The following is a 22353-nucleotide window of genomic DNA, read 5'->3' on the forward strand; positions in this document are numbered from 1 at the left end:
CATATATAATCATTCCTAATAATCATCATGTTATAGTATTCATTTCAATTTATTAACCATAATATGAAGAATCATATTTTGTAACGTTTGGTATATTAATTGACATGTATATCTAATTTCCATTATTTATAAGATCTATAAAGTGTATTGTTATTCATCATACGGTAATCAGATTGTAAGTATTTTCATAAATATGTAAAAGTATGTTTTAATGCTGCGGGTGTTAAGGTTGTAATATCTGGTAATCAAGCACGCTAAAGTCCGGATAGTACAACCGGTTGGCCAGTGTAAGTCGGTTTGTCTCTATGGTAAATTTTGTTTCCTGACCATGAAGGTGATAAAAATTTCATTGAATTAACCATTGACTTTATACGCGTGCGTGAAATAGCTTTATTTAACGTCCGCTTCCACCGAAGTGATATCGCAAATAATTTTTAAACGTAACCTCTTTTCGCTATTATAAGAATCGAGAGCAAGGTATCACAAACCGCTACTCGTCAGTGGTTGGAGGTTTTCAGATGTAAGTTTGCGGTATTATCAATTCGCAGGTATGCAGACTCTGCCATAGAGACAGACCGACTTACACTGGCCAACCGGTTGTACTATCCGGACTTTGGCGTGCTTGATTACCAGATATTACATCCTTAACACCCGCAGCATTAAAACATACCAAACGTTACAAAATATGATTCTTCATATTATGGTTAATAAATTGAAATGAATACTATAACATGATGATTATTAGGAATGATTATATATGTATACGATTACTTATCGTTGCACCGTTTATCCCGTAAAACAACAGAATTAAGTCCATTACAGAACGGAATAAAACATTTTATCCCTAAATTTCACGGAACTTCCTTGTCATTCCACCGTTTATTCCGTAAAATAACAGAATTAAGTCCGTTATAGAAGGGAATAAAACATTTTATCCCTAAATTTCACGGAAATTTCCTGTTTAATACTGAATATTCCACAGAAATACATAAAACACGTAATTTGAAGAAATAATTCAGACAATTAACACAATTTCTCCAAAAAATCCATCGATTAACAGAAAAAAGGTGTTAAATTACGGAATTCGGCCACATAAAAAATGGATATTTTTTACAGTGTATATAACTGTTAATTGCGTGACCCACGAATATAGTGATTACGTTATCGACGAATTTATATCACCATGTAAATAAATATCAGTTATCAATTTAATCATTTGTTTACAATATAATTGATAGTAGAAGGGATTAAAGATTTACCTACAAGTACTGATACTATGTTTCCTCACCGTTTTAGAAAAAAAGTTTTAAATAAATATTACCAATATCTAAATATAGATACAAGTAAACAAAACTCCAGGAAAGCGAAAGTAGAAAATATGACCGATTAATAGCAGAACGGACAAAAAATGAAAAATGATACAAGATATTTTTCTAAACAAATTACAGTTTTGGCTGAATTTACATGAGTGAATACAGGGGTGATTCATATTTTGTTTACAAAAATACATGCTAAACTTATCCTACATCATTAACGATCAATGGTGTAAAAATGCGACATTTCAACACTTCCGTCCAAACGGCATTGAATAAAATAACACATTTTTATGTTTTTCAGCACTTTTGTTATTACCGTTCCAATATTATTAGCGTGTGCGTGGTGGACATATGTTTCGTTAGGACGGAGGGCCTGACAAGGACAGCTGTCTAGTCGTTCGGATGGGACGAAAAACCGAGGTCCCGTGTACACATTGGCGTGTACGTAAAAGATCCCTTGGCAGTTGAAATTCGATATAAGAGTAGGCAATAGTGCCGCTACCCGGGCGAAATTTCCCTCATAGCACACTGTATGGCGTATGCCCGCCTTCATTTGCCCAGAGGGAGCAGAACAGTAAAGCCCATTTCATTTCATTTCATTTCGTTAGGACTAGGGCTCTAGTCCCTAGTGTTGGCCTTTATGTTCGCATGATGGAGGTCATGAATTTACCGAACGGTAAAAACGGGTTGCCGTTTACCTCCTTATGTCGTTATTAGTATCCCCTTCTAGGCTGTAATATGGTATTTACCTTATGGTATGATCTATATTATTTCAAACATTTGAAGTGTCCAGAAAGTTATTTTCACACATTGGAAGGAGTCAGTATTACAAATAGTTGAATTCTATATTATACTATTCAAAAAAAGTAGGGGATATTTGATTTTGGGGGCATAATACTAAAATATGCAAATGACTACGAAAAAAGTCACTATAGAACCTAACAGAAGAAACATTTCCAGTTACATGTGACGCCCAAACGCACCAATAGCTACCGCATGGAATGCAGGTGATGCTTGGGATCATCATGGGGGTCCAACCCAAGATTTGCACGACTCTGACTTTGAATGTTACAGTCATTGTGGCATTGAATTCCAGGGTGGAAACATCAGTTTAATTGTTTTAGTGACCAGAAAACAAATTTTGATATGCGTCGGCTTACCCAAAATGAAAGGTTACGTGCCCTTGGTATGCTACAGATCGGCACAACACAGGCGGTTGTGGCGCGGACGATGAATGTTTCTCAGTCTGTCATAAGCAGGCTATGGTCCAGATACCGTGATACACAATCTGTACAGGACAGACCACGCTCAGGTCGACCAAGGGGGACAACTCAAGCCCAGGATCGATTTATCCGTACCTTGGCCTTGATAAATCGTGTCATCACAGCAAATCAGATCAGCGCTCGTCTTCAAACAGACACTGGTGTGAGAGTGAGTGGCCAGACGATTAGGAATCGACTGCATAGGGGTCACCTTCGCGCCCGACGTCCTCGCGTGATCCCTTGTTTGAGAGATCATCACATTCAGGCAAGACGTCGTTGGTGTAGGGATCGTCAACACTGGGATAATCGACGATGGAGCAATGTGATGTTTTCAGATGAGTCAAGGTTCACTGTTGATTTTTTGGACAGACGTAGGAGGGTGTGGCGTCGTCGAAACGAGCGCTTCCAAGACGTTAACGTCATCAGACATGATCGATTTGGGGGTGGTTCTGTTATGGTGTGGGGAGGCATCACTGTTGCTGGAAGAACGGCTTTACATGTTGTTGCAGGGCGTGTTACAGGCCAGTACTACCAGGACAACATCTTGGCAGTCCATGCTGTGCCGTTCGCACGACGTCATGGCCGCCGTTTCATCTTCCAGGATGACAACGCAAGATGTCACAGGGCCAGGATCGTTACAGGTTACCTCCAACAACAGAACATCACCACATTACCTTGGCCAGCACTGAGTCCCGACCTCTCCCCCATCGAGCATATCTGGGACATGCTTGGACAGAGGTTACGTCAACGTCAACAACGTCCTGCCAATGTCCAAGAACTTGCTGCTGCGTTGCAACAGGAATGGGACAATCTGGAGCAAAATGACCTTAGACGTCTCATTAGGAGTATGCCACGTCGGATCAATGCTTGTTTGGCAAACAGAGGAGGATTTACCCGTTACTGACTTGGTTGTGATGCTGTGGTAACTTTGCTGTTTGACCCCGGGTATCATTTTACCCTTATAATGGTCAGTCTGTGCCTTTCTTAGTCTAACGATCATTTGGAATAAATCGATGAATGTGAACTTCATTTCATTTTGTCATTTGTTTCTTCGTCAGTTTCATTAGGTGACTTTAATAACACTTAAAAATCAAATATTCCCTACTTTTTTTGAATAGTATATATAGAATTGTTCGTACTTACAAATTTACGGACCCCCCTCCTCAGTACTGTTTACCACATTCTGTAAATAAACCTTTCAAAGTTAATAATTTGTTAGTGAACTTGTATATTGATTGGATTGTGAACAGCGTAGAATAGAACGTAATTAAATTTCTTTCGGAGAAAAGCGTAAATTCTAAGTATTTACACACAACAATGAACATATAATAACAACAAGGTGAGTATGTAAAATACAATATAACTATTTGTATTATGTCCCACAAATCTCTTGTCAGGGTTAGTTTTCTTGCGGAGGGATCTAAAGTTTCGTAACGGGACATAATGTCAAACTGTTTTTATGAGGAGGTTATCCTTTTTATTGATACTGTTATATACAAAATAAATATTTAAAAAAGAAAATCCAAACTATTGTGCCCTTTTCAAGAATCGGGGGAAAGGGTTGATTTTATACCTCAGTGCACGTAAAAGAACCATTGACAGTTGCAATTCGATTTGAGAGTAGGCCGTAGCGCCGCTGTCCGGGCAAAATGTCCCTAGCACACTGCATGTCATATACCCCTTTTCATTAGCTCAGTCGGAGCATGAATGTAAACCCCATTTCATTTCATTACGTCATTGCTTTTTACTTTGGTCCGATATGCTTTACTGTTTAGCTGCACAACAAAGTTTTTATCGTATATATTTTTAACAACAGTTATAATTTTCTGTTCTCATTCAGCATAATTCCATTGCATTCATTTGTAAACACATAACACAGCCAGCAATTATTTCCTTTAAATTCCAGAAAATTAATTTTTAGCTTAGAAATATTTTTGCATAAATCGATAGCGAGATTATTATCTGTGGTTTCTGATTTCTTGTTTCGCGATTTCTTTGTTTTTGGTTGTGATTACTGGCTTGTTGTTGACACCTGCATTCCATTTAAGATCACGAAAGAGAAAAATAAACCCAAATCATAAGCTTTCGGCATAGGGCCGTAAAACTGTTTTCCCTGCTCAATTTAAAAATTACTCAAATCTGTAATCCATGCTATATACTACAGGGGTAGCATAATGTTTTATTATATTGCATGGTTTACCTTGAGCACGCGCAACAGGCAACTGGAATTTTAAATAAGGACTTGGTCCCCGAAGGCTTATCTTGGTTATCCTTCACCCATTATATTAGACGGCATTATTCGAGAGGATGCATGATGACATAAATCAAAAACTTTCCCTACACTGGAATAGGGTGTTTGCTGGACAGTTGATAAAAACATCCAACAAATTGATATATGTTTGAGATATCTCAGCTCACTGGGGTTTTTTTCGTCATTGTTTTTGTAGGAAACCTAAAGAGAGAGAAATGGGGTGTAACGTCCACACTACACATACTGGGTCATATCGGGCCTAACATAAAATTGTACAATTTTATTTAGTAAAATATTTTTTAATTGTGCTAGTGGGTCTCTAGCAGGGGGGCTGGAGAAAACCCACGATGTTGGGCAGGCGACCCTACTCCGAATTGTTAGGCCCCTACGTTACGTACCCAAGCTTGGTATCGAAACCTCGCCACTTGGCTCAAAGACAAACATTATGATCTAAACCGTAAGCGTTGGACGACTCGACCCCCACCCTTTCAGGAAACAGTCATTGTTTTGTTAAACGAACAAGTGAGGTATCGACCGTCATTTATTCAACGATAGTATGTAACATTAATGCAATCCCTATTGTCATGTAATGGTATACAAGAAAGTGTGGCAATAAAATAAACAGAAAACGAAAGTAGAAAGTACGAGCTGTTTATTGTTATAAATAGAAACAACTAAATGACATAATACAGGGATTGTAATGTAATGGTATACAAGAAAGAATGGCAATAAAATAAACAGAAAACGAAAGTAGAAAGTACGGGCTGTTTATTGTTGTAAATAGAAACAACTAAATGACATAATACCTGGAATTAAATGACACGTAAGCAAATATAAAAGGCGATTAAATTTAAAGTTTTTTTTACAAGAAGGAATACGTCGTGTATGGTGGATCTGTTTTAATTGTATGTATATTTTGTTTGTAAATACATATTAGATATGACCAAAATAATTTCTTATCGGTATATAATATGAAATTTAAAATTAATTCAATGCCAACACGTACATAGTTAATTCGAATTAAAGTTAGTCGAGTACATCACACAAATCATGTGTTTTACGAACGTCAATACAGTTTTTAACGAAGAAAGATAATTAAACAATACAATAAAAAAAAAACAGTTTAAAATAATTCAAACATTTTATTTACCGAAATCAAAATTCGTAATTCGTATTAACCAATATGTAAGTGGGGAGCTAAATGATCATTATAATAATGCGCTGGCAGCTTATTTACAGTTTTTATACGCCCACATTTTCATGTGGACGTATATTGTTGTTGCCCCTGTCCGCTCGGACGTCCGTCCGTTCACAATTTGTTTGTGGACACTCTACAGGTCACAATTGTTATCTAATTTCGACGAAACTTGAAATATAGGTCTATCTCCCAAAGATCTCAGTTCCTTTTGATATTGGCATGTATCGGACCGTAACTTCATGGATTATGTCCCCTGATTGTACGAAAAATCACGTTTAGGGCGGGGACACTCTACGAGGTCACAATTTTTATCCGATTTATCACCGTTACACCATAATTTTGTCTGAGTTTAAATTTCATGAAAATCGGACCAAAACTGCCGGACAAAATGGCCGCCCTTCGTACGCAAATAGTGTAAACATCTGGTATATCAAAGTTGTGGACCTCTAGAGGCCACAATTTTGATCTGATTTGGATGAAACTTGAAATGCATGTTTATAACGCAAATATCTTCTTTCCTGTCGATATTCGCGAATATCGGATCGTAACTTCCTGAATTATAGCCCCTGATTGTACGATAAATCGCGTTTTTAGCTTGTGGTCCCTCTAGAGGTCACAATTCTTATCCGATTTAAAAAAAAAAACGTTTTAGTATATTACCGTTACACCCTAATGATGATTGAGTTCGAATTTCGTGAAAATCGGACCAAAACTGCTGGACCAAATAGCCGCCCTTGTGCGCAAATAGTGTAAATATGGTATATGAAGGTTGTGGACCAAAACTGCCGGACAATTTGTTTGTGGACACTCTACAGGTCACAATTTTTATCTAATTTCGACGAAACTTGAAATATAGGTTTATCTCCCAAAGATCTCAGTTCCTTTCGATATTGGCATGTATCGGACCGTAACTTCATGGATTATGTCCCCTGATTGTACGAAATATCATGTTTTTAGCTTGTGGACACTCTACGAGGTCACAATTTTTATCCGATTTATCACCGTTACACCATAATTTTGTTTCATGAAAATCGGACCAAAACTGCCGGACAAAATGGCCGCCCTTCGTACGCAAATAGTGTAAACATCTGGTATATCAAAGTTGTGGACCTCTAGAGGCCACAATTTTGATCTGATTTGGATGAAACTTGACATGCATGTTTATAACGCAAATATCTTCTTTCCTGTCGATATTCGCGAATGTCGGATCGTAACTTCCTGAATTATAGCCCCTGATTGTACGATAAATCGCGTTTTTAGCTTGTGGTCCCTCTAGAGGTCACAATTCTTATCTGATTTAAAAAAAAAAACGTTTTAGTATATTACCGTTACACCCTAATGATGATTGAGTTCGAATTTCGTGAAAATCGGACCAAAACTGCTGGACCAAATAGCCGCCCTTGTGCGCAAATAGTGTAAATATGGTATATGAAGGTTGTGGGCCCTCTAGAGGTCACAATTGTCATCCGATTTTGATGAAACTTGGAATGCATGTTTATAACCCAAAGATCTTGGTACCTTACGATATTCACGCATATCGGATAGTGACTTCCTGAATTACGGCCCTTGAATGTACGAAAAATCGCGATTTGAGCTTGTGGTCTCTATAGTGGTCACAATTTCTATCCGATTTAAAAAAAAAAGCGTGTGAATATATCACAGTTGAATTCGAATTTCATGAAAATCGGACAAAATCTGACGGACATAATGTACGCCCCTTGTACGGAAATAGTGTAAACATCTGGTATATCAAGGTTGTGGACCTGCTAGAGGTCATAATTTTGATGAAACTTGTAATGCATGTTTATAACCCAAAGATCTTGGTTCCTTTTGACATTCGCGCATATCGGATCGTAAATTATGGCCCTTGATTGTGCGTTTTGAGATTGTTGTCTCTTTAGAGGTCACACATTTTATCCAATTTAAAAAAAAAACGTGTGAATATATCATAGTTATACACTAATTATGGTTGAGTTCGAATTTCATGAAAATCGGACAAAAACTGACGGACATTTTTTGGTGTAAAAAATATGGTATATCAAGGTTGTGGAACCCTCTAGAGGCCACAGTTTTTATCTGATTTGGATGAAACTTTAAATATATTTTTCTATCATAAAGAACTTGGTTCCTTTTGATAATCATACATATGCAATTACGGCCCCTGATTGGTCGAAAAATCGCATTTTAGCTTGTGGGTTCTCTAGAGGTCACAATTTTTTTCCCGATTTTAAAAACCGTTTAGATATATCACCATTCCACAATAATGAAGGTTGAATTCAAATTTCATGTCTTCATTGTAGACAAAAATGTTATTTTCAACTTGTCTATATGCCTATAGGTAGAACTGAAATAAAATCATTTAATGACATAAATTGGACTGTTGACAAGAAATACCAGGAAGTATTTACTATTTTTTCTCGGAATAACCCCTGTTCTAAGTATTTTATAATATACATTCTATATACCTTACAATCATCAAAGTAAGCATATTAACACAAGTATATATAGGTAAGGTGAATTCTCAGTATATGTAAAATATCAATTTGATTACGTAAAATTTCTTTAAAGGAAAGAAAAACAGACCGTTATCAATAATTTGTACATACTGTCAGGAATTTTAATGAGTAGGATTTGTACATTTCATGTACATTTAATAGTGATATTTGGGGTTTGACGACACGACCACCTACCCCCCCCCCCCCCAACCCTTTTAGGGAACAGCAATTGTTGTTTTAAGTGAACAGGTCAGTGGCATGGTGACCCATGATTTTGCACGAGGAAAAAGATCCCATTCCGGACCCCCAAAAAACAATATTTATGTGTGTGTGCGAGGCAGGGTTCTGGGGAGGGGGTCCCTCCCCGTGCAGCCGATTAATATTCTTGTGGCGCATTCTAGAGTCGATTTGTTGCATATCTGACCCACGGTGCATGTCTGACACTGGTTAAGCACAATGATTATGATTATAATGTTGGAAACCGCGTGATTTTTTGCCATTTGCGAGGGGGCTCAAAAACTCAAAACCATGACGCAAAACTCGTCATTGCGTCCCTCTCAGTTAGCCCCTGGAACAAGTGAGGTATAGGTCGTCATAAATGCCACGATAGTATGTAATGTTATTGCAATCCCTATTGTAATGTAATGTTACACACGAAAACCTGTGGCAATAATATAAAAAGAAAAGGAAAGCAGAAAGTACGGGAATAAATAGAAACAACTAAATGACCTAATATATAATACCTGGAATGACCTAGCATGTTAGCAAATATGATCGGTGATTAATTTAAAAATAATATTACAAGAAGCCGTATGGATGACCTGTTTTAATTGTATGTATATTTTGTTTGTAAATGCATAATAGATATGACCCAAATTTATTTCTTATCGGTATATCATATGAAATTTAGTTTAGTTGAGTACAGAACACAACACAAGTCATATGTTTTACGTACATACGTCAGTACAGTTTGATATGAGAATGATATTTGTAAAGTTTATAATTATAGTGATGATATTGCCATCAACGTCTCTAAATTATGTAGGCAAACATACACACTGTGCTTTTTAAAGAGAGAAATCTAACACCCCGTTTGACGTCAATTTTTATTATGAATTAATACGATCAATTTCACTTAAACATACATTATGCTAGAGCTAAATCTGATTATTGCAAGTCTTTATTTAAGCTTCAGATGTCATAGAAATTATAAATTAGATCTTTATTTACACAACAAGCACAAAATCAACTCTGTAGACCCACGGATGGCTTGGATTTGGCTTGGATTTAAACAGGGTTTCATTGACTGATTACATTTTTAAATGGCGTCGTAAGCGGAGATTAACCGTTACGTTGACGTCATACTCCCGGAAATTTTAGATCGAGGCTAAATGATAGAGTGTACAAAGCGAGGCCGCTTTTTAGCGAGGACCCATGTCAGTCAATTTGATTGAAAGTTCGATATATACGGCCTTGATATTATGTTTGTTTGTGGTTAAAATGAGAGTTTGGATGTCGCTATTATACGCTCTTTTGTCACTTGCGTTTACAGAAAAATTATGGAAATTGATAAACATCGCATCACCCCAGTTGAATTGCAGCCCCATTGGATCACTATTTCCTATTAATCTGCTTCGGAAGTTACGTAGGCCTACAGTTACAGTACAAGAGTACACGCAGGCTAACAAGAAGTCGGCTATAATTATGCCTCATTGATTTGGCCATTCATTTCAAACTTTCGCTTCTTATCTATATATTAAAAGTCTTATTTTTAATTTGTAGTAAAAATAAATGTGATACGAATTGAATTGCAACCCCGTCTCAAACTGAATGACTAAAAGTACCACAGCCATTGAAAACGTTACTTGATAATCGAGATTATGTAGGTGGAGTTAACGCCTGTCAATCAAACGATCGGCCAGTCTCGGAGACGGTGAAGAAAGTGTTGACTCCTATTTCTAGTCAAAAATTACAATAGTGATAATTTTGTTCAGAATAAAGTAATTAGACTGAAATTTTCAATATATTCTTCTTTCATCATCTATTTTTGAACTGTTATAGCAAGAATGACCAACTCTCTATTAAAATCTCCCATAATGTATCTTTAATGCAAAGCAATAACTATGATATCACATACATATATCTATATCATTATCTCGACACGCTTACGATTTGAAATGTAAAAGCTGTGCATCTTATTTCACCACTTCGCTAAACCGGGGCCTGTTTCACGAAATTTTAACTACGATAAAATCCAAATTTTAGTAATTTGATTGGATAATATTAGATTGATTTTAGTGCTTAGCCAATCAAAATTGAAGTACATGTATCTACTAAAATTGGATTTTATCTTTAGTTAAGATTTAGATAAACAGGGGCCTGTGTGTCAATCCATGTCTTTCATATAGCACTCTCACATTCCAAGCTCCAACTGTTAAAGGTGGTCCTGGTTCAATAGATGGTTTATGTTCTTCCTGTCCCATCCATCAAAATACGTTTTTTCCATGAAACCTTTTACAGTTATAAGTGATGCTACGGCTCCCACATCGAGAACCTAGAGTTTGGTCTACCTTTTAATTCTTTGTAGGATTATTCTGCTCCCTGAAGATGGTGATACATATTGACCGACCTCTTTAAAATAAACTGGGGCCTGTTTCACGAAGTTTTAACTAAGATAAAATCCAAATTTTAGTAATTTGATTGGATAATATTACATTGATTTTAGTGCTTAGCCAATCAAAATTGAAGTTTCTACTAAAATTTGGATTTTATCTTTAGTTAAAATTTCGTGAAACAGGGCCCTGATTTGTAGTGGTTTTACAGGTTAAAAATATTTATGTCTAGAGAAAAGAGGTGTTCAGATTATAGATATCTTAGGTGTATTTTGTACACTGACTAATCAGAGAGTAGTATTTATGCTGCTATATATAATAAATTACAATAATTCAAATATCACCACATATTATGTACCACTTCACTTTTGCATCAAATGAACAGGCATTATGCAAGAGCCAAATCTGCCTATTGCAGGCCTTTCTTTATGCCTTAAATTTTATATCAATTATTAATTAGACAGTCTAATTTATTTGGAACACGCACCTGAATTTGAGCTAGGGTAAGCTTACTCTTCCGGACACCTGTTACCATTGTTTGTCGTGTATTTTGTACACATTTTTTTAGGACTTCGAATTTTGTTTAATGGTTTGGATTGTTCGTACTTGGTTTTATTTTTGATGTCTGACTAACAGAACTAGAACTATAAGAATAAAAACTTTCATTATTTTCAACGTTTGTATTAGATTCAAGATTCTGAACTTTATGTGGATTTACTGTTTTATTCTTAGCTTTGCCATTATTAGTAAATGTTTGAGTCTCAACTGGAGGGCTGTCTAACTTATCAGAATCCCCAGAAACAAAATCGTGAATCTTTTTGTATTCCGAAAAGTTCGCGTTGTAAGCTTCTAGTTTTTCTTCGGCCTCTGTGAAGTCTTCTAATGTACTGTAGCCTAGTTTTTGCAGTAGGACCGGTAACCAATTCTTTATAACACACTTCAAGTCTGTCTCTTTCCTTTCTCAGTTCTTTCACGTCAATATATTTCTCAACGTTAGTTTCTGAAATCAACCTATTCAAACACACACATGATAGTCTCTATCAGCTTTTTGTTTATTAATTAGGCTACTGTCATTTTCTCAGTAGGAATTCTTTCTTCGTCATTATTATCAACGCAAACATGAACTATTTTTTTTTATTATGTACGTTTTTATCTGTTTTTCATACTTTCTCTCAAGCTATCACCATCATCCACAGTTTTTCTTTCTGTCTACTTTTTTTTCTGACGTCAAACATCGTAGGCCTACCACTACCCAATTTCCACTCGCATTCAACGAACGATGATTAAGGCGAGGAGCTTTTCTTTCTACTTTACTTCTCAGGTTGCTTTCTGAGTGGAAATCAAAACACATCGGGGTTAGGTTTTACTGCTTTTAATAATACATGTGTACATGCACTACTTGTATACATGTAAAAAAAAACAACTCAATGCCCCGTCAGTGAAGTGCGGTACATTAAAGGAGCTAAATCGCTAATAATTGACAAAAATGGATCGCAACGAATATAATAATGTAATATGAATGTATATAAACTGATTTACATTCAATCGTTTCTGTTTTTACTGTAATTTCTAATCAGTTATGTTCGGCGAAATACGCCAGAAGTGTGATGTGAATGGCAATCTTTAGCGTCTGTTTTTTCCAGTCTACACCGATGGTATTTATTGCGCATGCTCTCCAGATAAGAATATAGCGTCACCATTTGACATGACTTGTGGATTATGTCTAGCCCTGTTCTTTGAGACCCCTGTCTTCCAAATGGTACTGAAACGCATTATGGTACACGATTCGTGTACCAATGGTAAAATGTTTGTTTTGTCTTGAAAAGATCACAAGACCAATGTTGATTTGAATTGACAAATAATTCGGGTTTTCAATGTCGAAGATTTTTGATGATATTGAGTTGATGATGATATTAATCTGGTCTGCCCTCTGTTTGCCCCCCCCCCCCAATAATTTTAGAAAATAAAAAAAAGTATTTGTGATACGTTTCGGTAATCAATACCTTCTACGGTGAATAAATCCCACATTCCCACTCAGTCATAAACTTGCATGTTGTAGAGCATTTCCGACAGTCTATTTTATTTTTCAAAATTTTCTTGGACTCGCTACTTTGGCGCTCACAAGGGGAATTCGTTGAGGTTCGCAAGTCCGTTCGTTTGACATTTTGTTCTCTAATCAGATAAACTAGTGATCAGGCGACGAACGGTATCTGGACAGATCTATTTATCTGGACGATCGGTGCCTGACAGAATACTGTAAGACAGCATTTCCGGCAGTCTATTTTTCAAAATTTTCTGGGGGAGGACTCCCTACTTTGACGCTCGTGAGTGGGCTTCGTCGTTTGACACTTTACCTCATTGAGCAGTGCCTGAAATACTGCCAGGCTGCATTTCCGGCAACCTGTTTTTCAAAATTTTCTGGGGGAGGCCCCCTACCCCTAGTTGAAGCTCGTGCCTTTGCCCCCTTAACCTTGGACTTTGCCCCAGCTTTGCCCCTCCAATCACCGACGGATGGCGCCGCCACTAGGACCAGGTACACCAACAGAGCTCGATCTGTACTATAATGTTACATGTTCCTTCTTATCATTTAACAGATGGAGCTTGAAGACTGGTATCCATGCCTTGGCGAGGAAATTGAACAAATTATTAAAAAAGCAGAACAACAAATTATTGATGAGCAATATGATGAGGAAGGAGCTAAAGAATTTGATGAGAAGTTAATGCGACATTTAGAAGTGAGCGACGATCAACCAGTGGTTATTAGCCAGCGGTTAATAAATAGTTTTGAAGATATATTGCAGGTAGGCTATATTAATTTACATGCCTTATGAGCCAGTGTGCGCACATTTTAGAAGATTAACAAAATTAGTTCGATTCAAATTATTTTATGTAATTATTTTTTGCGATGTGTAGAGTCCTCCACGATACACGTAAATGTTTGTCTTTTATTTTGCAGAATATAACAACTGTTTCTGTTTTTTTATTAATCACTATATAACATTTCAGAGTCCTATAAGTTTGGAAACTGCTGTATGCTGTTTACGAAGTCTCTTTCATAGTATGTATGTTTATAATATGTTTATGAAAAGTTGATCCAATGACTACTATGTTTATTATAAAACTCAGTAAAATCACATGTGCGTGCCAATTAATGGCCCACCTTTTGGTACCGAAGAAACGTGATTTCCCTGCTTTAATGATTTTGTGAAATAGTAAAACTTCGGGGTGATATGTAGGTTATTTCACGAAATTAACCACGAGTAGTGTTGAGATTGGGAATATACAATACTAACTGACCACACAGTTGGGCGACAGACTGTGTGCTTAAGATCATAAGATCTGTCATTGGGTTAAGTGTAATCTTTTCAATCCCAGGCTTGTACGAGACAAGCAGTGGCGGACAAATATTTTTGGGACCTTTTAGCATAAACTCAATTGTAGGGGGATCGGGGGGGGGGGGGGGGGTGGTAGGTAGCGTCTCTGGTCGTGCTCATCCGTCTCTGAATCTTTCTCGAATTCCCACAAAAACATCGTAGAAAATCCCGTTTTCTTTGACACATCGTCTATTGTTTTAACGATCAGAATGTCAGTCAGACAGAACAGGGCTGGATGCAGAACATGGTCCATAACTTTTCAAAGAAATACTGTCGATCAGTGTCAACAAATGCGGCCACATCTTGACTAAGTTTGATGATTAACATTTTTCGACAAGGCTAGGCAGAGATAAGCAATTTGATTGGACACAGTAAAATTAATACTAATTGATGGACAGTGACGAAACTTGGTGTATAGTTTCAAAACTTTGACGAAGTTTGATCAAAATCATTTTCTGCTATTATATAAGCAGCATGATTGCTGGATACCTTACAAAAATATTAATGTGTCATCTATTTATTTTGAGAATGAGGCGGGAAGCATCAGTCTCACTGTTGGCTTGTTCAATCGGTTCACCGCAAACTTCCTATTTTTAGTAGTTATAAGAACCCGATATTACAGAAGAGCTATATTGTTTAAACAACATTTAAGCTTCATTAGTTACATAGTATATAGTCTCGCCAATGATGACAAGTGGTGTGGACGCCTGCCTACGTCGCGGTATTTCTTCGGGTCCTACCGTTTCCTCACACCGATGAAGACCCATAAGCGCAAGTGGATTATTGAACTAAGATGCACCATGCTGGGCCTAACCTAGTTAGTGTTGAGTGAACGTTAAATCCCATTTGTCGCCATTTAGCTTCACAATTTCAAAGCAGTTTTATTTCAGTTGTCTGGTTATGTAGAATATCAATCTAATAAGCATATTGCGTAATAGTTACAATTTTCTTTCAGTGACAGTTACTCTGGAAAAATGTAATTGTTTCGAAAACATACAATTTATCACCATAGTTTTTCGTGCCTCTGGCATGATCAATCAATCTCCAGAGGCTAATAATAAGGTAATAACATTAATTTATCTTTTTGTGACGTTTAACAAACATGTCGAAACGTCTTAGAGCACGCTCACGAAAACTATAAAAGAATGGAGAGAAATTCTACCATTATTGAAGAATCCCAAAGACTCTTCTCGGTCAATGTCCTGCCTCCTCGACTGTCATGGCCCGTGGGTCAAAGTAATACAGTTCAAGATTTGTAGCTTATTAACTTGACAAATGTGTTCACCAATCGTAGGCAAAATGAAGGCAACAAAATACTGGCAATAACACTAACCCTGTTGAGATAAAGTTCATGATATATTATGATTGTTATTGATTTTGTTATTAATTTTTTTGTCAACATTAGGGGCAGTGGCGATAATACTGAACAACTTGAAGAGGGGCGGGGAAGTGTGTCTCTCCTGAAGACTTAGCGCTGCTACGAGCATCTAAAAATGACTAACAACTTTCTACTACTAGCAGGCTAATAATAGGCGGATCGGGTGAAATTTGAGTCAATATCCTGGCTTTTATCGGTCAATCTAGGGAGCAAATTCTTGTGAACGAAAGAATCAGAAATGGAATAATCAGTGGGACTGCAGAATCTCGAATCTCGAGATTTACCTGTCAATTACGCCTGATTTGTAAGAGTTAACAGAACATTAGTAAAGTCTGTCGCCCCACGCACTAGTGGTACTACTAACTAGGAGGTTCACTATAACCGTGAATATGATAGTGATGAGATAGTATAAGACAACAGAGGAGTGGAAGAATGAAGCGATGATTGAATCAAGCGCAATGTATAATATGTAACTAAGCTGTTAATTTCAGGGACTGGGCCTGGAACTTTTAGTCAATTTCCTGGCATTAATGTCTCGCACGCGACCATTAAACTACACATATTAAAGTTTTAAATGTGTTTCGACCCATTTGTGTCCATTTTTCTAGGTGCCAAAGATTAAAGAATTAGCTTCTTTAAGTACAATACCCATATTATTTGAGATATTTTAATAAAGATAATGAATTTCATTGTTTATGATGTTTTTAGGGTACAACTGTATTAGCCTTATGTAAAGAGATTGCCAATTTTGCTGAATCCAATCTTAAAGATGAAGAAGACTCCAACCAGGCATCGTTCTTCATGACTCGTGTTATGAATGAATTACTGGTATTCTTTGCTGCAAATACCAATAGTGTTGTCCATTCAAGGATATGTAGAAGACTTAGTTTAGTTTCTGCTCGCAGCTGCCGTGTGCGTAAATAGCAAATGTTTTTATTACAATCACATACCTCATCACTGTTAAAATTACCAGATTGTAACATAAAAAGCCTTAGCTCTACCTGATTGATGAAAAATGTTACCGGTATTTCTTCAGAAATATTCTTATTTCGTTCTGAATTAAATCATTTGTTAGGCTGCTCTTCATGTAAATCTTACTAATCTATTAAAACGTAGCTGCTGTCTTTGTAGTGTACGTATTGTAGGGTGTTTCCTCTTTTAACCTTGGTGAGCCTTCCTCGTATCATTTTTTTGTTCGTACTAGCCATCCCTGAACCTCGTAACTAACGTTAAAAATGTCCATCAGATAAAGAAATGATAAGCGTTTAGTTAACTTACAGCAGATTAGGTCATTTGAAACACAAAATCCTAAAGACGTCGTTGGACTGTAATTAGTATAAATGCTAACAATATAAGAAATAAAAGAAACAGCATTCTAACATACGTACAGCTTAGTATAATACATGTAGTATAATTTCAAATTTAATTCCTCTTTCAGAATAATGCATATTATGTGATAGAACTTTGCAAAGCAGGTAAATAATAGTATTTTTATTTTTTTTCATATTTCTAATATTTTTAACGAATGCGAACACTCGTTCGGGCTACAGTTTTTAAAGGATGTCTTTCACGTTTGATATGAAGCATTTGAGATACTGGTAAGATGAACCCTATCGACATTCAGCTTTTCGCGACATTGGGTTCCGGGGTTACCTCTCCGTTTCCGAAAACCTTGTTAACACGATGGAGTCTACAATTTTTGATGGATTTATTTTTGTTGAAGCATTTGTTATATAATCGAAACGGCCATCACGTACGTTATAGAATTAAGAACTTTAATAAATATTTATTACAGTGATTGATTTAACACCTGTAGATGATACACTGAGAGATGTTGATATTGAAATGAAAGTACAGGCTTTAGAATTACAAGCTCACGCCTTTAAGATGAAAAATATATTGGATCAAGCAATAAAAAAAGCCACAGAAGCTAAAGATCTTACAAAGGTCAGTTTGTTTGGGGATTATTTAACGATGAATTTCAATAATCAAGTATGAGTAAAGGTCATTATGTATTATCCCCCCCCTCTCTCTCTCTCTCTCTCTCTCTCTCTCTCTTTCATATAACCAAAATGAAGCGGCTCGTGTATGTAGTAAGATTTGTTGTCGGTAAAATAATCTTGTGTATAATTTATATAACTGATCTGGAAATTGATAGAAATTTTACGATGATAATTCTTTCTGACAGAGTGAAGAAATAAGGAAAAGACTTCAAAAATGGATTAGAGAAGTGGAGTCAGAGCTGGAAGATAAAGAAAGATTGAACAGTAATGAAACATATAAACGTGATATTGAAGAATTTCAGAAATCAAATCAGGTATTACAAAATTAAAGTGTATGCAGTACCTTAGAGCAGTCTAAGCGTTTTAGGAAACCATGACCGATTGACTCGTGTATGTCTGACTACGCTTTTGATATTGACCAATAAAAATATATTGGAGAAAGCTTTAATAAACTTAACCATGTTTAAAAGCGATGTGGAATGTACAGATACCATCGCCGACATAACGTCGTTGACAAGAAATTGACTACGTGGAATCAGTAAGATCTGGACTGTTAATCTTAACGTTTTGCCAGACCGATTTGTCTTTTGTTCTCTATCGCTCTATGGGCAATTCCAACAATTCCGTCGATACTTCGAGCAAAACTCTGCTAAAAGAAGGAGGTTAATTTTAAAAAAGTTTCCAGATTTAGATATATGCTTAAATAGTAGCAAAAATGTCGACGCTATCGCCATTTTGTAGCTAGAAAATAAGATTGGGATAAAAAGCCAGGACTGGATAAAGACGTAATCTTTAAATGACAATATTTTTTATTATTAGTGTCAGTCATTATCACATATGTGATAAAAGTGGTTAAATACGTGCCAAATAAAATTTTAAAACAGAGATCATTCCTACGATAGGTGAGTAATGCAGATTTCAAGAAACGGAAGTGACGAAAGCAAAAGAAAAATTATTTTTAATTAATGAATGCATTATCTATTTCCGTAGCCTCCCCGTGTTGTCTATCTAATAAAACTTGTTTACGAGCTTAAAACCAATATTAGGCCATAATATTGCACAACCTATTAGTTTCCATGACGTTTTGAAAATTATTCTTTAGACCAGTGGACCAAGACGAATGCTTAAGAAAAGTGGCAAGACGCCAAGAAAAAGAAGACGATGTACGTATTTTTATATATAAAAGATATCTATTAAATAACAAAATAAAGATCCAAATTTTCACTGACAATGTTACACCCGATCTTTCATTTTTTTAGTTGTTGATTCGTTTTATGTAATTTCATTCTTTTCACAATGACATTTTATTGTAATGAATCTTCATGCATTTTGTAATGTGTTATAACAGTAATTAGTTGAATGTACGTCTGTGATGGTAGTGAATGGTTCTAGGGACTTCCTTTGAGCAGGTTTTGCAATCATTTAATTGCAAAGAGGTCACAGGCCTATAAATCTCTTAATTTCCTATTAATCTGGCCCTAACATATAATTACCAATTCACATTGAAATAAAAGTGAAGCCTTACCACATAATAGTTTCTATGATTTTTAAAAATCAAACGGAAACTCGGGATTTTACATTGGTAACGTCATGGCCACTTGTTTGCGTAAAAAACGTCGCTTCAAAAATGTACCGCGCATTACCAAAAGAGAAACTAGCTGGTATCTATTTTATTTTTGGAAGACCAAACAGCTCTTTATTCAGTATCCTTACTTCTTAGTTCTTAATTGTCCCCCGCCTTTTAAAGAAAGCAGGGGACTATTAAAATGGGTTCGTCCGTCTGTCTGTCTGTCCGTCCGTCCGTCTGTCTGTCCGTCACACTTTTTGGGACACAATAACTCTCCTAATTGACCTAGAATATTCAAACTTGTAGGTGTTTATTAGGTCAATGCCTTGATGGAGTTCGAAGATGAGCATTTTCTGCTTAGGGTAAGCAGAGATAAGCAATTTGATTGGTTGATGCTTTGGGACACGATAACTTTAGTTATAATTAAGTCAGAGTGATGAAACTTGGTGTATAGTTTCATTACATCAATACCTTGACTAAGTTCGATAATGAGCATTTTCTGCTCAGGGTAAGCAGAGCGATAAGCAATTTGATTGCCCGAGACTTTGGAACACAATAACTCTCCTTCTAATTGAGCTAAAATGTTCAAACTTGGTGTAGGTGTTTATTAGGTCAATGCCTTGATGGAGTTCGAAGATGAGCATTTTCTGCTTAGGGTAAGCAGAGATAAGAAATTTGATTGGTTGATGCTTTTGGACACGATAACTTTAGTTCTAATTAAGTGAGAGTGATGAAACTTGGTTTATAGTTTCATTACATCAATACCTTGACTAAGTTCGATGATGAGAATTGTCTGCTTAGGCTAAGGAGCAATAGGCATTTAGAGGTAGAATGTTTAAACTTAATGTAGATGTTCGTCTTGACTGAGTTCAATGATTAACATATCGAGCTATAAGCAGAGATAAGCAATTTCCTTGGTCGATGCTTTGGGACAAGATAACTTTGATTCTATGTGATAGAGAGTGACGGAACTTAGTGTATAGTTGATAATCAGTTTGATTCTTCGATACTTTTAAAAAAAATAGATGTGCGATTAATTAATATGTGTCATCTATTTATTTGGGGATTTCGGCGGGGGACATCAGCTTCACTGTTGGCTTGTTCATATTCCTTAATTCTTATTTCTTCATTTGTTATCGTATTTCGACACTTGTATACTAAAATTAACATTTGTATCTCAAAATCAACATTTGTTTCACAAATCAGACATTAGATTTGTAAGTTGTATCTTTGTTTAACTTAATTGTATTTTAATATGATGATGAAATGTCTTTTAGAAAATCAAAACATTACATTTACATTTCACCATAATTACACAACGAAAAACAAATCTCGAACCATAGATTTCCAAATACAAATCTACATGTATACCAATCTTGCAAATCCCCGCAAATCCATCTAATGTGACCACAGAGAGTGCTAGTGATTGGCTGCCAAACGGCTCTACCAAACGATTAAACAGTAGCTCGCACTATACGGATCTTTGATAACATAGTCATTCTTCATTATTATGTAAAGATTTATATGACAATTATCAAACTGATTATATATTTTTAATTTTAAACAATGCACTTATAATCCTATAATAATTTAGTTGGGGAGATAAATTATACTAAAATCGTTTCATTGATCAGCATATACGACAGATTAATGTATGCATTCAATAATGTTCCATAATCAGACTTACACACTTACTGCAATCAAACATAATAATGTTCTAATCAGTTGTATTTGAAAATTGATTTTAAATTTATTGTAACCACTTTAAAAAGTTAAAAACTGCGAGAGGAAGGATTACAAATTTAACAACTGTAGAGGGAAAATCTATTACGAAATCAGTTTTCAATATTTTAGAAATAGTAATACTAATTATATACCCGTATTTTGTTTATTGATATGTTTGGCAGATAAATATCCAGAACCAGAACCCATTGATGGAACAACGAATTCGGAGCATAGAGATGGTTCTCCTATTCTTAAATCTATACACACAACAAGTTCGGGTATGTAACATATTATATCTGTACCGGACGTAACATGGAAAATGTACCCACTCGTGTACACGTACAAGGCCCTTTGTAAATTGAAGGAAACTAGGCGGCAACGCCGCTATCGGGACACCCTCCACCACCACCACCACCACCTCACATTGCACACGATTATTATGTTTGTCTCAAAAAATATTCTGTTGAGGAGACATTACACCCTATTCCATTCCATTTTCTGACGTCACGTGATATATTTTTAAATAATTTATTCTTTTACCTTGTTTTATTACTTTAAGTTGCTAGACCTTTTAAATCTAGAATTCATTACTTTAGATATTAAATGTTAGCTATCCTTAAATACGAATCGACATAAATAATGGCTTTCGGTTGAACACCAATCTTCTTTTCAGATACGTCTGAATTATGGGTTGATTGCTCGGATTCGGATTCAAGTTGTAGCTTTCCAGAGTCTGTAACTACATCAATGCCCAGCTCTTGTCATGAGTTGGGAAGCAGAACTTACACCTTTGCATATTATCAAGATAAACATGAAGATGAAGCGACGGAAATTAAAGGTTCGGAGATTCCACCAGAAACTACTTGGTTTGAAGAAAGTGAAGCTGTCTACAGTGGTAAAAAAGACAAATTGTCGGTTTGCCTTCAGTATGATATTGACCTTAAGGATGATATGAAAGGTAATCTTCCACCATGGGAACCCTTTTACCCAGATATGAAGTCTCCAAGAGATATAGATGAATGTATTAAAACACAACCGAATAAATACAAGAAGTGTATTATACATATTGAATCAGCACAAATAGCTGTCGCTCGTCCAGTGGATTCACCAACAGGCAGTGAAATAGAGATTCGTGGACGATCAAAAATAGGACAAACTTTTCACGAGGATGT

The 22353-nt window shown here is 36.1% G+C and overlaps 1 long non-coding RNA gene across 1 annotated transcript; it reads left to right on the forward strand.

Annotated features, from left to right (window-relative positions):
• The first annotated feature begins 13769 nt into the window (after positions 1–13769).
• Positions 13770–15517, forward strand: LOC130012345 (uncharacterized). Its single transcript, XR_008787771.1, has 3 exons — positions 13770–13935; positions 14141–14192; positions 15464–15517. It is a non-coding gene; the product is annotated as an uncharacterized LOC130012345 (long non-coding RNA).
• The last annotated feature ends 6836 nt before the right edge of the window (positions 15518–22353 follow it).

Source organism: Patella vulgata, chromosome 4 (genome assembly GCF_932274485.2).
Source record: "Patella vulgata chromosome 4, xgPatVulg1.2, whole genome shotgun sequence".
NCBI lineage: Eukaryota > Metazoa > Mollusca > Gastropoda > Patellidae > Patella > Patella vulgata.